Source organism: Lissotriton vulgaris, chromosome 1_1 (genome assembly GCF_964263255.1).
Source record: "Lissotriton vulgaris chromosome 1_1, aLisVul1.2, whole genome shotgun sequence".
Lineage (NCBI taxonomy): Eukaryota > Metazoa > Chordata > Amphibia > Caudata > Salamandridae > Lissotriton > Lissotriton vulgaris.
This window is the reverse complement of record NC_141685.1, coordinates 2061345289-2061360126: the sequence shown is the minus strand read 5'-3', so window position 1 is coordinate 2061360126 and position 14838 is coordinate 2061345289. Positions and strand designations below refer to the sequence as shown.

Genomic DNA, 14838 nt, shown 5'->3' with positions numbered 1-14838 from the left:
TGCAGCTGCTTCCACCCCTCAAGAATGCACTTCAGTTTTATTTTGTTCCCTCTTTCCCTTATACTTTGTTGCCTGAGGTCTAAGAACGATCTCACACAGCCACTTACATCCTTTCACCCTACTTAGCTCCCTGCAAGGTCTCCCTGCTCCACCCAAGTCTCTGAGGGCGCGGTCACATCCACCAATATGGTTCCTGCTCTCTCACTGGGCTGTTACCAAGCTCAGATCCACCTGCTTCTGCAGGTGTTCTCAGCTGCTGCCAGTGACCTAGTTGCCAAGCTGGGGGTTGCTTTTATCGCTTTTAATGGGCAAGCAGTAGTGGTTATCGAAGCCTACATTTCTTACTCCATGCCCAATTAAGTCATACCCCCCATATTTTGTTTCTGAGGCAATTATGATTTTTTTTGTTTACCATTTCAGTTTACCGGTGTTGTATCGCAGATCAAATCCCTCAAATTGTTTGTATTTAGACAAATAGCATGCATTCCAGAGAAGCCTGCATAGAGCACTCCTCTGATTAAATAAGTGGTGTCATATTAGTCCCAGTTTCCAGACAGCTCATGTAGTGGCCAGATAGGAACACTACTAATACCAGTTAGCTTAAAATAAAAATATACTTACTAAACATAATTTTTTATTGTGTTCTTCGCCCTAAGATAGCACCACTGGGATCGCATTTTTGAAAAAAAAAATTGTTTCTTTTGTGGAATAATTAAACGGTAAAGAGAACATCTGAGGTAGGATGATTCAGAATTTTATTCCTTCCATCAGTAAACGCATGAAAAATATGACAACGGACACTACAGCGCACCAAAACCCGAACATCCTACGCCAGGGAGCTCTCGCTGCCCATTCTTCTCGCCCTCCCCCATAGAGGTGATTGGAGGGAGCTGAGAGACAGGTCAGCGCTTTACCTCTCCAGGGTGCGTGATCTGTACATAAATAACACTGTAGCACACTTTGCCATCCTGCAAGACCAATACAGGATCCTGGTGCAACACTTTGTTACACAGGGCGCTGAGGGCATGGATTAGCGGTATGGTAGTTCCTGGGAGACTGTGAGGAACGAGTCTATAGATAATAGCTGGCGTGACTCGGAGACGCTTGACGGTGCTGGACGTTTATTATGACCTGATCTTCGCCCAGACCTGAACATCGGAACAAATCACGCATTTGAATGCAAGGTTGTTTCGCAAATATGAAAAATTGTCAAATGAGATGCTTGGTGTGATATACCATAGCGAAGACGATTTTTGACTATAGACTGGGATTAGCTACCGGTTTTGAATGTGGTAAAGCACTGCTTGTTTTGTTTGCCCATTGTCCTGATGAGGCCTGAAACTGTTTGACAGGCCGAAACGCGTCGACAGTTTATTATTGATCTCGACACACTTTGTTTGACTTGGGACAGTTTATTATTGATCTCGACACACTTTGTTTGACTTGGAAGTAATATGGGATATATGCCCGAGGAGTTGGAGTGACTTGAGAAGCCAAAAAAACATTGAGTTGTGCTTCACTGACTCCTAAATACAATTGTGGTGTTCGAAAAAGGAATTAAGGTTACAAGAGACATTACCAATTTTCCTTATTTGTAAGCTATTGGGCTTCAGACATAACCCATGGATTAAGGGTCAACAATTGGATAATCTTATTTGTTATTTGTTTTTTGCTTGTATGTCCTGTTGAGAATTGCTTGACACAAGAGAATAGATATTGTGTGATTTCTTGATGTGTATGATTACAATACTAAAGATCTCTACAAAATTTTGAAAAGATTACTAAAAAGATAAATGATATCACTTATGTGTTTTGTGTTTTGTGAGAAAATTAACCATAAGATGAACATAAAAGTAGTAAATTGGATTTAGTCACTGTAAATGTGTATAGTGGAGAGGGATAATTGATGGTATCCTTGTCCTTAAATAATTACGTTTAAATTAAACACCATTGGCATCACCTGTATTTTGCTTGTGTATATTCACCCAAATGCCTAGTGGTTGATTGGGTACCCCCTGTTGTTGTTAGAGAGGTCATGGATTAGGCAGTAGTGGCGTGCAGGTTTGTTCGAACCAGTGGTCCTTTTGGGCCTGCAGTGCATATGAGATTTCTGGGAAGCAGCATGCACCCTTGCTCGTATACAGTGCACTGCTAGGGCAAGCAAAAACAGATCTCTGACCTTTGTGGGAAAGAAATGAGGCCGACCTGGGAGTCCCCATTGAAGCTGATCAGCAGTTGAGAACACAATTCAAGGACTAACACAATCTAGTTGAACATCAATTGAATAAACATATCAACTGTGGTGTCTCTTTGTCCATTTCGATGTGAATTGGCATTTGACAAGGGTTGTGTCATACATTTGTTTGTCTCTTTTCATGCTGGTCATAATTGGGAACTGTCTTAATATAGGATAATTCTGTGATGCATTATTAGTGGTCTTTTAAGAAGGAAGAATTCATTTTTATTGTGTTATAAGTGTACAGTTTGAGTTGATTTTTGCTTTTGTTGTATAATGGGAATGAAATCAAAACTTATGTTTTAATAAAATGTAATGATCACACATTGGATATAAGATTCAATGTATGTATGTATGTAGGCATACTTATATATCGCGACTGTCACCCAAAGGACATCCTGGCGCTTTGACCACAGAACATTCCTACCAATGTCAATTACACTGCCTTCGGTAAAAGGTAGGTTTTAAAGTCCTTTCTAAAAGACAGGAGATCCTGCTTGCACCTTAGGGGCCAGAGGTAGGGAGTTCCAAAGCTTGGCGGCCGTGAAGCTGAATGAGCAGCAGCCCATCCTCACCCTTTTTATCTTAGGACCTGTCACCAAGAAGGCCAAGGAGGATCTCAGAAGTCTGGCAGCAGAGTACCAGGAAAAAAGACCTCCCAATACCATTGGACGCAGCCCATGCAAGGCTCTTAAAGACCAAGCAAGCTGATTTAAAGCAGATCCGTTTTTGCACCGGTAACCAGTGTAGGTCCGAAAGGGCAAGAGAGGACGAAGCAGACCATGGCCGCGAGAGCGCCAGTTTAGCTGCCATATTCTGTACCCCCTGTAGCTTCATAATTAGAGTACTGGGGGCTCCCAGAAGCAGTGCGTTGCAGTAGTCTAACCTACTGAGGATGATACTCCGCACTGCTTCCGTCCTCGCTGAATGAGGAAGTAGTGGCAGAATCTTCCGCAACATGCGTAACAGCAGCATGCAGGTCGCCGTGGTTTTGTTAACGAAGGCGTCCAGCTGGAGACTAGGCCCGAGCAGGACACCTAGGTTACGGACTGAGTCTGCTGCTGCGACTGTGCCTAAGGTAGAAGAAGGCCAGAGTCCCTCTGGCAGAGGGCGAGGCGTACGATCTACCGAACAGTAGAGAACTTCAGTTTTTGCCCCATTAAACTAACGAGTTCTGACGCAACCAATCCGCAGCTGCCGACATGCATTGGTGAAAGGATTCCAGGGAGACCGAATCCCTGCCCTCGATGGAAAAAATAAGCTGAGTGTCATCGGCATAATTGATGACAGACATGCCGAATGACTTAATCAGACTTATTAGAGGGCGAAGGTATAAGTTGAAAAGAATCGGGCTAATTGCAGAGCCCTGCTGCACTCCCTGTTTCACCTCTCTCACCACCGAACGATACGGCGGCATAGCCACAGATTGTCGCCTGTTACAGAGGTATGATGCCAGCCAGTCCAAGGCTAAGCCAGTTACCCCGGACTCCGGGAGCCTACTTAATAGAACCGCATGGTCAACCGTGTCGAACGCGACCGACATGTCAAGCAACACCAGAAACGCTGCTCCTCCCATGTCGACACGCGAGCGCAGGTCGTCCAAAACGGCCACCAAGGCAGACTCCGTACCGTGGGCCGGCCTAAAGCCAAATTGGGCCACGTCCAAAAGGTCGTTGGATTCAAGGAAGCTGGACAGGAGCCTAGTGACCAATTTCTCTAAGATTTTTATTGAGAAAGGCAAGAGTGAAATAGGCCTATAGTTGGTCGGACATAAAGGGTCCAAGGTGACTTTTTTTAGCAGTGGGGTAATTACTGCCAGTTTCCAGCTTTCCGGGACCGTGGCCGTGGTCAATGACTGGCAACAGATGGAATGGAGCGGAGGGAAGAGCTCTGCCTGGAACGCCTTCCAAAACTTGTGTGGCAAGGGGTCTAACGGGGAGCCGGATGACACACCATTCGCCAACAGACAGAAAACCTCCAGGGAAGGAGTAGGAAAGCAGGTCAGCCGAGGCTGTACTGCTTCCTCCATAGTCACCTCCCGAGCTACTCCGCTGACTAATTCCAAGGAGCACAAATCAGGGTGGCTAGATAGGTCGGGGGCAGAGAGTCCCGCCAAGATGGTATTCATTTTTTCCTCAAAAGCCAGGGCTAATGAGTCGCATAGTTCCTGCGAGGCCGAAATGGCAGATGTAGCACAGGCTGGGTTGGAGAGGTTTTTAACCAACTTAAACAAGGTTTGTGACTTGTTACTAGCTTTGGCCAATGTGGCCTCGAGAAGCTTAGCTTTAGCCAACCTAATCTGAGATTTATACTCCTGGAGGGTTTTTTTATAAACCAGTCTATCTGTTTCTGAATAGTGTCTTCTCCAGACCCGTTCCGCCTGTTTGCAACAAAGTCTCTGCTGGAGAAGGTCACTAGAAAACCAGGGAGTGACTTTCTGCGGTTTATCTTTCACCTTACGCATTGGAATCATCCTATCAAGTGATTCAAGGAGCTGATGACAGAGTTGAATAACTCTCCTCCACATTCTGGCCCAATGAAAAGGCCCTGGGCAGTAATGTGGGTATAGTGAAGCCCGTAAGTAGCCGAGCCCATTGTCTCCCGAGTTTAGGCTTGACCGGGACGCTATTACTCAGCGATCCAGCTGGTAGCAGAATGGAGAAGTGGATCAAAGCATGATCTGTCCAGCATTGGCCCGCGACCTCCTTAATCGAGACCAGCGGCTCCGCTGCAAAGATCATATCCATGACATGGCCCTTAACAAGTCAATATTTTAATGTATTTGTTGACTAATGTGTTTGAACAAATTGGGGTCAAGGGAATTGTTTCTTGCATTTGGTAGTACCTCATTTTCCCTGATTGCATTAAGGGGTCCCTCTCTCTTTTTTCACTACCGAAGACTGGTGCAGTCACGACCAGATGTGTAGATATTGCATTAATCCTTGCTAGACACCAGCATGTCAATGGCCTGGAGGACCCCAGAGGGTCCCAAAATCGACAGTTGGGCTGGTGGAACTATGCAGATTGGCTAGTTTTAGGATCACTGAACTGAAAATAGAAGCGGACCAGGGGTTGGGACCTGGGCGAAGGCTTGGACACAAATACTGGATGAACTGATACAAGTGCGGGGGGTGGACAGTGGGGTCGATGCAGAACAGTTAGGCCCACTCTGATGTTCACCTACTTAAAGATAACTTTTAATTACAACCCACACCTCTAATGCTGCTCCATCCCAGGTGAGTGGAGACCTGTTCCTAGTCACCCGGACATCGCAAAAGCCTACCTAACCCGCTTGTACAGCACTTACTCCTTACTTTGACTGTGGCTCACTCCCTAGCATCATCTTCTTTCTCATAGGGCTGGCGCCTTGAAAGTGTTGTTCTTTTGTTTTTAGTTTGACACATCACAGGATACCATGCTTTTCCATAGTTGTGTTGACTACCTCCAGCACAGGAAGGGGTCTACGTGATGACATAATTACGAATAGTGTTTGAATCTAGTGTACTTAAATGAGATGTTATCTGAACCCTGGTTTCCCCAGGGGAATGTGAGGCAGCTGTTTTGATATCAGATGTACCTGTAATCCACAAATGCAATAAAATCCGTAAGAGGAAAAACACTTGAAAAATGTGAAATAGCATTCATATAAGATGTCATATTTATTTCCTTACTGCTTGGCACCCTGCAGGGTCAGACAAATGGCAGAAATCTTCTGAATTGTGTGTGAAACATTCTCCGCGTTCCAATGTAGTAGTGACAGTGCAGCCAACATGTTTTATTCAGCCGAACTAAGCATTGCTCAAGAGCTGCTTGTCAATTTTAATGAAAATAGTACACATTTCCATGTTTAAGTATACGTAACCAAAGCAATACATCATTGTCAAGCACGAAGAAACCCATTAAGTATTGACTACTGTTTAGAAAGTATCTTCCTATTAGCTCAGCAAGTTGGTGCAGAAATGTCAACAAAACAGCAGCACACTGCTCGTTGTTAGGGCGGTTTCCCTTGCACAGTGCTTGCAAAGTCTCTTGTATACATTTTTTTTTTTAAATCAAGGGGCTTAGTGCCCACCCATTACATACCTTTAATTACCATTGGCTGGCTCGCACACCACTCTGGCTTCATCATCCACACTTCCTCCTGGTCTCAGTCTTCTCCTGGGCTTCGAGTCAAATCTTCTCCTGTCGTGGAGCGTGGGCCAAGTACTGCTTCTGGTGGATAGTGTCCTTAAACTGCAGGCTCTTGCAGTTCAGGCCCTCTTTTTTTTAATTTTTAAAATGCACTCTGAGTGCAAGTCTCTGCAGGCCGCCGTACTTGTAAGTACAGGGTGGTATCACTTAGGATGACATTTTTTTAGAATAACTCAGTGTGTTAATTCCGCTATCTATTGAAACCAAACCAGCAGGGAGCATACTTCATTTTTAATACTTTGGAGAGAATCGGCCACCTTTAGATTTAACAAACACCTACAGTGAGGAATGGTTGCTACTTACTGCAGTTGAAAACCGTGGCAGACAAATATAGATATTGCTGCTCTTTGTATTCTGTAATACCGAAGCCTGCAGTGTGTATTTCATCTCAAACATGAGCTGTGACTGCCATCTAGTGGATCTCTTGTAAATGTAACACAAATGTTTAAAAATGTGTTAGACCTGGCTTCCTTTGGTGTGGTGCCCCCTAACCTTTTGCCTTCAGGCCGCCTGTTTTTGCTGACTTCGTTTTTGCTGGATTTAGGACTCTGGGCACTTTACCACATGGTAACATTGGCATATCCACAATTTGCATATGTAGTTTACTTCCAAGTCCCTAGCAAAGTGCACTACATGCGTCCAGGGCCTGTAAATTAAATGCTATTAGTGGGCCTGTAGCACTGATTGTGCCACTCACTTAAGTAGCCTTTAAACCTGTCTCAGGCCTACCATTTCAGAGCCTGTGTGTGCAGTTCTAAAAAGCCGTACCAACCTGGCAAGTTAACCCTTTCGCTAGACCCAACCATTCTTTTCTAATACATATGTCACTCCTAAGATAGGCCCTGGATAGCCCATGGGCAGGGTGTAGTGTATATAAAAATTAGGACATGTACTTTTAAGTTTTACATGTCCTAGTAGTGAGAAACTCTTACATTTGTGTTTCACTACTTCAGGGTCTAGCTCTCCCATAGGATAACATTGCGATTAACTTATTATTCGAGGCATATGGACTGCAGATGGTACATTATGAATAGATCGCCATCTGGTGTTGGGCTCGGATGATTGCACTTTGTTTTTCTCTTGGAGAGTCTTTTGTATGTTGGTGACTCCTCCTCTGGTTGGTAGTGCGCATGGGCATCGGCTCCATCCTTAGATTGTTTTTTTCCGCCATCGGGTTCGGATGAGGATTGAGACGCTCCAGATCGACTTCGAAAAGAAGTGACTTATCGGCGTGTATTCCCTTTCCAATTCGACGGTATTGTTATCGAACGTGTTTCATTTCCATTCCGGCGCGTTTCGACTTCAACATCGAAGAAAAAACTTTGATCTACGTCGACGAGGCCTTTCTTGATGCAGTCAAGCCCGGAGTCCATGGAAAGGACTCCATTCAAGAAATGTCCAACGTGTGGTGCTAAGTTCCCACACAAGGACCTACACGAGGTGTGCAACCTCTGCCTATCGCCTGAACACGAATCCAGGAACTGCGAAGCCTGCGCAGCATTCTCCTCCAAGTCGACGATTAGAAATCGTCGAGCTCGAAGACACGAGGTTTCCAGAATGCAGTCCGAGGCGATCCCGGAGCTGTTCGGAGACGAGCAACTTGAGGAAGAAGAGGATCATGAGATCAGTCGGGGTCGGAAGGGGATGAGTCGGATGTCGAAGAACTCGACGTGCAACAAACCGTGAGTGACGACGTCCCCTTACCAAAAAACCGACCCCGTGTGGTAACGACCCCGCCTTCGAGCCCGGTCAAACCGCAGAAAAAAGTTTCCGGCGCCCCGCCTTCGGGCCCGGCAACGAAACCGAAACTGAAACCGAAACACTCGGCCTCCCACCATGTCGGATCCGAGAAACGGTCGACATCGACTTCGACACCGAAGCTTCATGCAAGGGAAAGCTCGGCATCGAAACATTCCATGTCGAAACAAACATGATTCGACGTCGAAGACTCACTCGACACCGAGGAAGTCGGAATCGAGTAAACACTCGGTGCCGAAAACACCGAACATTGACGATCGAAAACAAAAGCACCTTTCGGAACCAAGGCCTTCGGTACCGATACAGGAGCAGCAGACAGATCCCAAACAGACGATTTTGTTTATTGATCCGCAAACTGGCAAAGTAGTGACGAAGAAGAGAAAGAATGAACAGATAGAAGACAAATCTCTTCCTTCAAAAAAGAGAACACTGGGGACAAATACAACTTCTCCTGCTTCTCCTCGACCTAAAGTCACACCCTCTTCTCCTATTCCTCACACTATGCCAAATATTCCTGCACCTTCCACACCAAGACCATCTACACCTCAGTCTGATGTAGACAGTGATCCAGGGGAGGGAGAACCTCAAGGGGATGATGAAACTATCCCAGATGAGGATGACCCATGGGAAAATTATAACGTAGGGTCAGATGATGACAACGACCCAGAGTTATATCCCTCAAAGCCTTCACCACCTGATGATAACACAGGGTTTGTACAGCTCATTAATAGGGCAGCAACATTTCATAAAGTAGATATACATACAGAACCTCAAATAGAGGACTTCCTATTAGAGACGCTACCTAATGCACAAAGAACATCAGGTACTCTTCCTATGCTGAAGGGTCTTCTCAGTCACACAGAAGAAATATTCAAAGACCCAGTGAGGGCTAGGGTGTTAAACCCAAGAATTGATAAAAAATATAAGGCGGCTCCAAAGGATCCAATATTTATCAAAGGGCAGGTACCTCTGGACTTGCTTGTAGTTTCAAACGCTCGTAAAAGAGGGAACTCATTATCTACAGGAGAGGCTCCTCCACCTGATAAAGAGTCAAAATTAATAGATGCATCAGGCAAGAGAGTAGCATCACAAGCGGCAAATAGCTGGCGTATAGCCAATACACAGGCACTACTTGCACGTTATGACAGGGCACATTATGATGAATTAGAAAAACTTATCACACATCTCCCCAAGGAACATCAGAAAAAGGCAGATCAGTTAATACAGGAAGGAAAAATAATAACTAATACTTCCATTAAGTGCGCCCTAGACGCAGCAGACACTGCAGCAAGATCCATCAACACCAGTGTCATGTTAAGGAGACATGCATGGCTTAGAATCTCAGGATTCAAACAGGAAGTACAAACGTCCTTATTGAACCAACCCTTTGATCAAAAGACACTTTTTGGCTCAAGCACAGATGAGACCTTAAAGAAAATGAAAAAAGATACAGAAACGGCTAAGTCAATGGGAGCATTGCAACAGCCAACACAAAGAGGTTCCTTTCGTAGATCCACCTATAGAGGAGGCTCAAAAAATACAGGAACAAATCAGCAATCCACCTCTTTCACACCTACATCACCCAAAGGTAATTCAAGAGGTAGTTACAGGGGTAACAACAACAAGGGTAGAGGCCGCGGAAATGATAACAACCGCAACGCCTCAACCCCAAAACAGTGACTTCATAGAACTTCCCCCAGACCACATAACACCGGTCGGGGGACGTCTATCACAGTTCCTACCTGTCTGGGAAGACATCACATCAGACAAGTGGGTGAGACAGATTATCCAACATGGTTATTGCCTAGAACTCACAGCTACCCCACCAAACATCCCCCCCAAACAGTGTCCAATGAGTCAAGATCATCTGACATTGTTAAAGGAAGAAGTACTAGCACTGCTACAAAAGCATGCAATAGAAAAGGTTCCAAAACATCAACAAGGGACAGGAGTATACTCTCTATACTTCCTAATCCCCAAAAAAGATGGGTCCCTAAGACCAATCTTAGACCTAAGACCTCTCAATGCATACATAAATTCGGAACATTTCCACATGGTCATGCTCCAACAGGTACTTCCTTTACTGAAGAAAGGGGACTTTCTTTCTACACTGGATCTAAAAGACGCTTACTTTCATATCCCAATTCACAAAGCCCACAGAAAATACCTAAGGTTTGTAGTGGAAGGACAACATTATCAATTCAAAGTCCTTCCGTTCGGGGTCACAACGGCACCAAGAGTGTTCACAAAATGCCTAGCTGTGGTGGCAGCACACCTGAGAAGACAAATACATGTCTTCCCCTACTTGGACGATTGGTTAATAAAGGCCAAGTCACAAGAAGAATGTCTTCAAAACACACAGAAGACAATTCAATTGCTGCACCACCTAGGGTTTACGGTGAACTACAAAAAATCACACCTGCAACCAAACAAGATTCAGCAATACCTGGGGGCTACTATAGACACAGAAAGGGCAATAGCATACCCCAATCCGATCAGAATACAAACAATGGTCGGGTTAATACAAAGATTTCAACCACAACACTCACTACCAGCACGAGTGTTTATGCAGCTGTTAGGCATGATGTCCTCCTGCATACTGCTAATACCACATGCCAGACTACAAATGTGTCCACTACAAGAGTGTCTAGCGACACAGTGGAATCAGGCTCAAGGTCAGATTACAGATCTGGTGTTGGTAGACGACCGTACGCATCGCTCTCTGAAGTGGTGGAACACAGCAAACATTTTCAAAGGACGGTCGTTCCTAGAACCGATTCCACAAGTGATAATAACAGCGGACGCATCGCTCTCCGGATGGGGAGCGCATATGGACAAATACACAGTGCAGGGGAAGTGGAGTGTGCAGCAAAATAAACTGCACATCAACTACCTGGAACTATTAGCGGTATTTCTAGCACTAAAAGCTTTCCAAATGCAATAACAAACAAGGCAGTCCTGATCAGAACAGACAACATGACTGCAATGTATTATATTCAAAAACAGGGGGGGGACACACTCTCTCCAACTATCCAAACTAGCACAGGACATTTGGAGATGGGCCATTCCTCAAAAGATCTATCTGTTAGCAGAACATCTACCAGGAGTTCAAAATCAGGTAGCAGACATCCTAAGCAGACAGTCAGAACAAGTACACGAATGGGAGCTGCATGACCAAATACTGCAGCCATTCTTCCAAAGATGGGGGCAACCAGAGATAGATCTGTTTGCCAATCATCAGAACGCAAAATGCCAAAACTTCGCATCCAGGTACCCACACCAACGGTCCCAGGGCAATGCACTATGGATAAATTGGTCCAACAGATTTGCTTACGCTTTCCCCCCTCTCCCACTAATTCCGTTAGTGGTTTGGAAACTGCAGCAGCACTCAATGACAATGATACTAGTGGCACCCACGTGGGCAAGACAGCCGTGGTTCACCACGCTACTACAACTCTCACAGGTGCCACATCAAAAGCTAAGATTATTACCCATGCATCTTACACAGAACCATGGAGAAATAATGCACCCAGATCCCAAACAATTGAACCTAGCGATCTGGCTCCTGAGGTCATAGAGTTTGGATATCTAGATTTACCACCAGAATGAATGGAAATCATTAAACAAGCAAGACGTCCTACCACCAGAGCATGCTATGCAGCAAAGTGGAAGAGGTTTGCTATACACTGTAACAGTAAGCACATCAACCCTCTGGACGCAACCACTAAACAGATCATTTGCTATTTACTACACTTGCAGCAATGTAACTTAGCATACACCTCTATCAGAGTTCATCTCGCAGCTATAGCGGCGTACCTACAAAACAGGCAACATCTTTCCCTGTTTAAAGTACCAGCAATTAAAGCTTTCATGGAGGGACTCAAAAGAGTCATTCCACCAAGACGACCACCTTCCCCAGTCTGGAATCTCAACATAGTACTTACCAGACTAATGGGGCCACCTTTTGAACCTATGCATAGGTGTGAAATACAATTCCTCACATGGAAGGTGGCCTTCCTCATAGCTATCACGTCACTTAGAAGAGTAAGTGAGTTGCAGGCCTTTACGATTCAAGAACCATTCATGCAGTTACACCAAAATAAAGTGGTTCTTAGAACAAACCCAAAATTCCTACCAAAGGTAATTTCTGCATTCCACATCAATCAGTCACTGGAATTACCGGTTTTCTTTCCAAAACCACAAACAGTAGCGGAAAGGGCCCTACATACATTGGATGTCAGAAGGGCAATATTGTACTATATAGAAAGAACACAAACTTTCAGAAAGACAAAACAGCTATTTTTTGCGTTTTCTCCTACACATAAGGGCAATCCCATCTCTAAAGCGGGCATTGCCAGATGGATTGTATAAATTCAAATATGCTACTTAAAAGCAAAGAGAACATTAACTGTTCCTCCTAGAGCTCACTCTACACGTAAACTAGGAGCATCTATGGCATTTTTGGGAAACATTCCACTAGATGACATATGCAAAGCAGCTACCTGGGTTACACCGCACACCTTCACAAAGCACTATTGTGTAGATGTGCACACAACACAACAAGCTAGACTGGGACAAGCTGTATTAAAGACTTTATTTCAGACAGTTGCAACAGACACGGGCAACCACCGCTATTCATAATGTACCATCTGCAGCCCATATGCCTCGAACGGAATATGCTACTTACCAGTATGCATCTGTTCTTGGCATAGAGGGCTGCAGAGTGGTACATGCCCTCCCAGCCTCCCCGGAAACCTGTGTCTGTTCCAACATTATCTTATTTAGATACACTTACATGGGCATCCCTATCTGTATTCTATCATACTACTCCATCTAACCCTACTATGTCAAAACAATCTAAGGATGGAGCCGATGCCCATGCGCACTACCAACCAGAGGAGGAGTCACCAACATACAAAAGACTCTCCAAGAGAAAAACAAAGTGCAATCATCCGAGCCCAACACCAGATGGCGATCTATTCATAATGTACCACTCTGCAGCCCTCTATGCCAAAAGCAGATGCATACTGGTAAGTAGCATATTCCTTATGTTATAAATGTAATTTCTAATTAGGAAGAGATTTGACCCATATGTTTGGTATCTCTGGAATCACAATTTAAAACTGAACCTTTGGTGAAGCTAGATTTTAAATTGTAATTCTGAAAATGCCACTTTTATAAAGTTGGCATTTTCTTACCTTAACCGTTTGGTGTCTTCTGCCGGTCTCTGAATACAAGTCTGGTTGAGTGATAGTTGGGCTTTTTACATTCCTTGTAGACAGCCACATACAAAGGGAACGTAAGCGTGACTGATCGGCCATCCATATCCTTATTGGCCATCCTGAGTAGGATTGGAGGGAGGAGCTGACACACCTGAATAGGTTATTTCTTGTCCCCACACAAAGGGACTCTGTACACTTCAAAGGCTTCTCTTTGAAGTTTTCCCGACTTAAAAGGCACAACTGGGTAGAAGTACTGGACACCAACGACTGTGAGAAGAGGACCTTACTGTGAGGAGTGAGAAGGACTGGATCTGCATCTTTCCATCCCAGAGCCAAAGAGACTCAGAGGGCTTGCCTCCTGTTCTGAAGTCTTGGGAACATCAAAGGCTTCCAACCATCCACCTAGGGCACCTGGACGCTGCCATCTTATGCCCTGCCATGTGGTGCCCATCCAGTCCTAGACCCTTGGAAGTGGGTATTGAGCGCTGATCAAGTAAATTCCAATGCATCATTGTCGTTGCACAGCTAGGAACCGGCGCATCTCCCTCAACGCCGGCGCATCGCCACTGCCGCAATGACTGAAGACATTGTATTCGCTGACTGCGTGGCACATTGCCTCCAGGTCTTGAAGCTTCCTTAACGTGCGTAGCTCTAAGACGCATCGCCTACGTCTTGGGTTTTGAAGACAATGCGTCTCCTACTCGCATGGGTCGGAGCAGATCCATTGCCTAGATCCCAAGGGATCGACAACGCATCACCTCCTCTGTTCCTCGCATCTCAACACAACCACAAACTAAGGTACTGTTTCAGCGGGCCAAGCCAGGTCCCTGTATCTGACTCACACTAAGTCACCGTAAGCCTTAACTTTTGGATTTAACCTGGTCTAGTGCGCCCTGATAGCCCCGGTAGGAGCTTTATGCTTTTATGCCTATTGGATTTTTGCCATTTTGGTTTTGTTTTTTTAAGTAGAAAAAGCTCTATTTGTATAACTAGGTGGTGTACCTTTTTGTGTTGTTTTTGCACTGTTTACAGTTTGACGTGTTGCACAAATACTTTACACATTGCCTCTTAAGTTAAGCGTTGGCTGCTCTCTGCCAAGCCACCGGGAGGTGAGAACCGGTTAATTTAGGGTGTGCTGTGCAACATATTTAAAAAAGATTAACGCCAATAACTCGCATAGGCAAACCTATTGGCTTTGTCACTGTTTGTTTTCCATTGAAAATCTCCGATAAGCATTTTTCCGTCTGTTAACGGCGTTAGATTTAATTTACCCGCTGGTATTCCGTCCTGCGCCTAAAACTGAATTAGAATCACTGTGACTGATTGACCGATGGGATCCATATTAAAAAAGTACACTAGATCCAATGTGCAAGTCTTACAAAGCCAGACAGTATTGTTAATGCAGTAATGTACCATTCGTTTGCAAAATAC

The 14838-nt window shown here is 44.9% G+C and overlaps 1 protein-coding gene across 21 annotated transcripts in view; it reads left to right on the top strand.

The window, feature by feature from the left end:
* PLEKHA5 (pleckstrin homology domain containing A5) overlaps positions 1-14838 on the top strand; it is a 742840-nt gene that overhangs the window by 552919 nt on the left and 175083 nt on the right. The gene's annotated exons all lie outside the window — the stretch shown is intronic.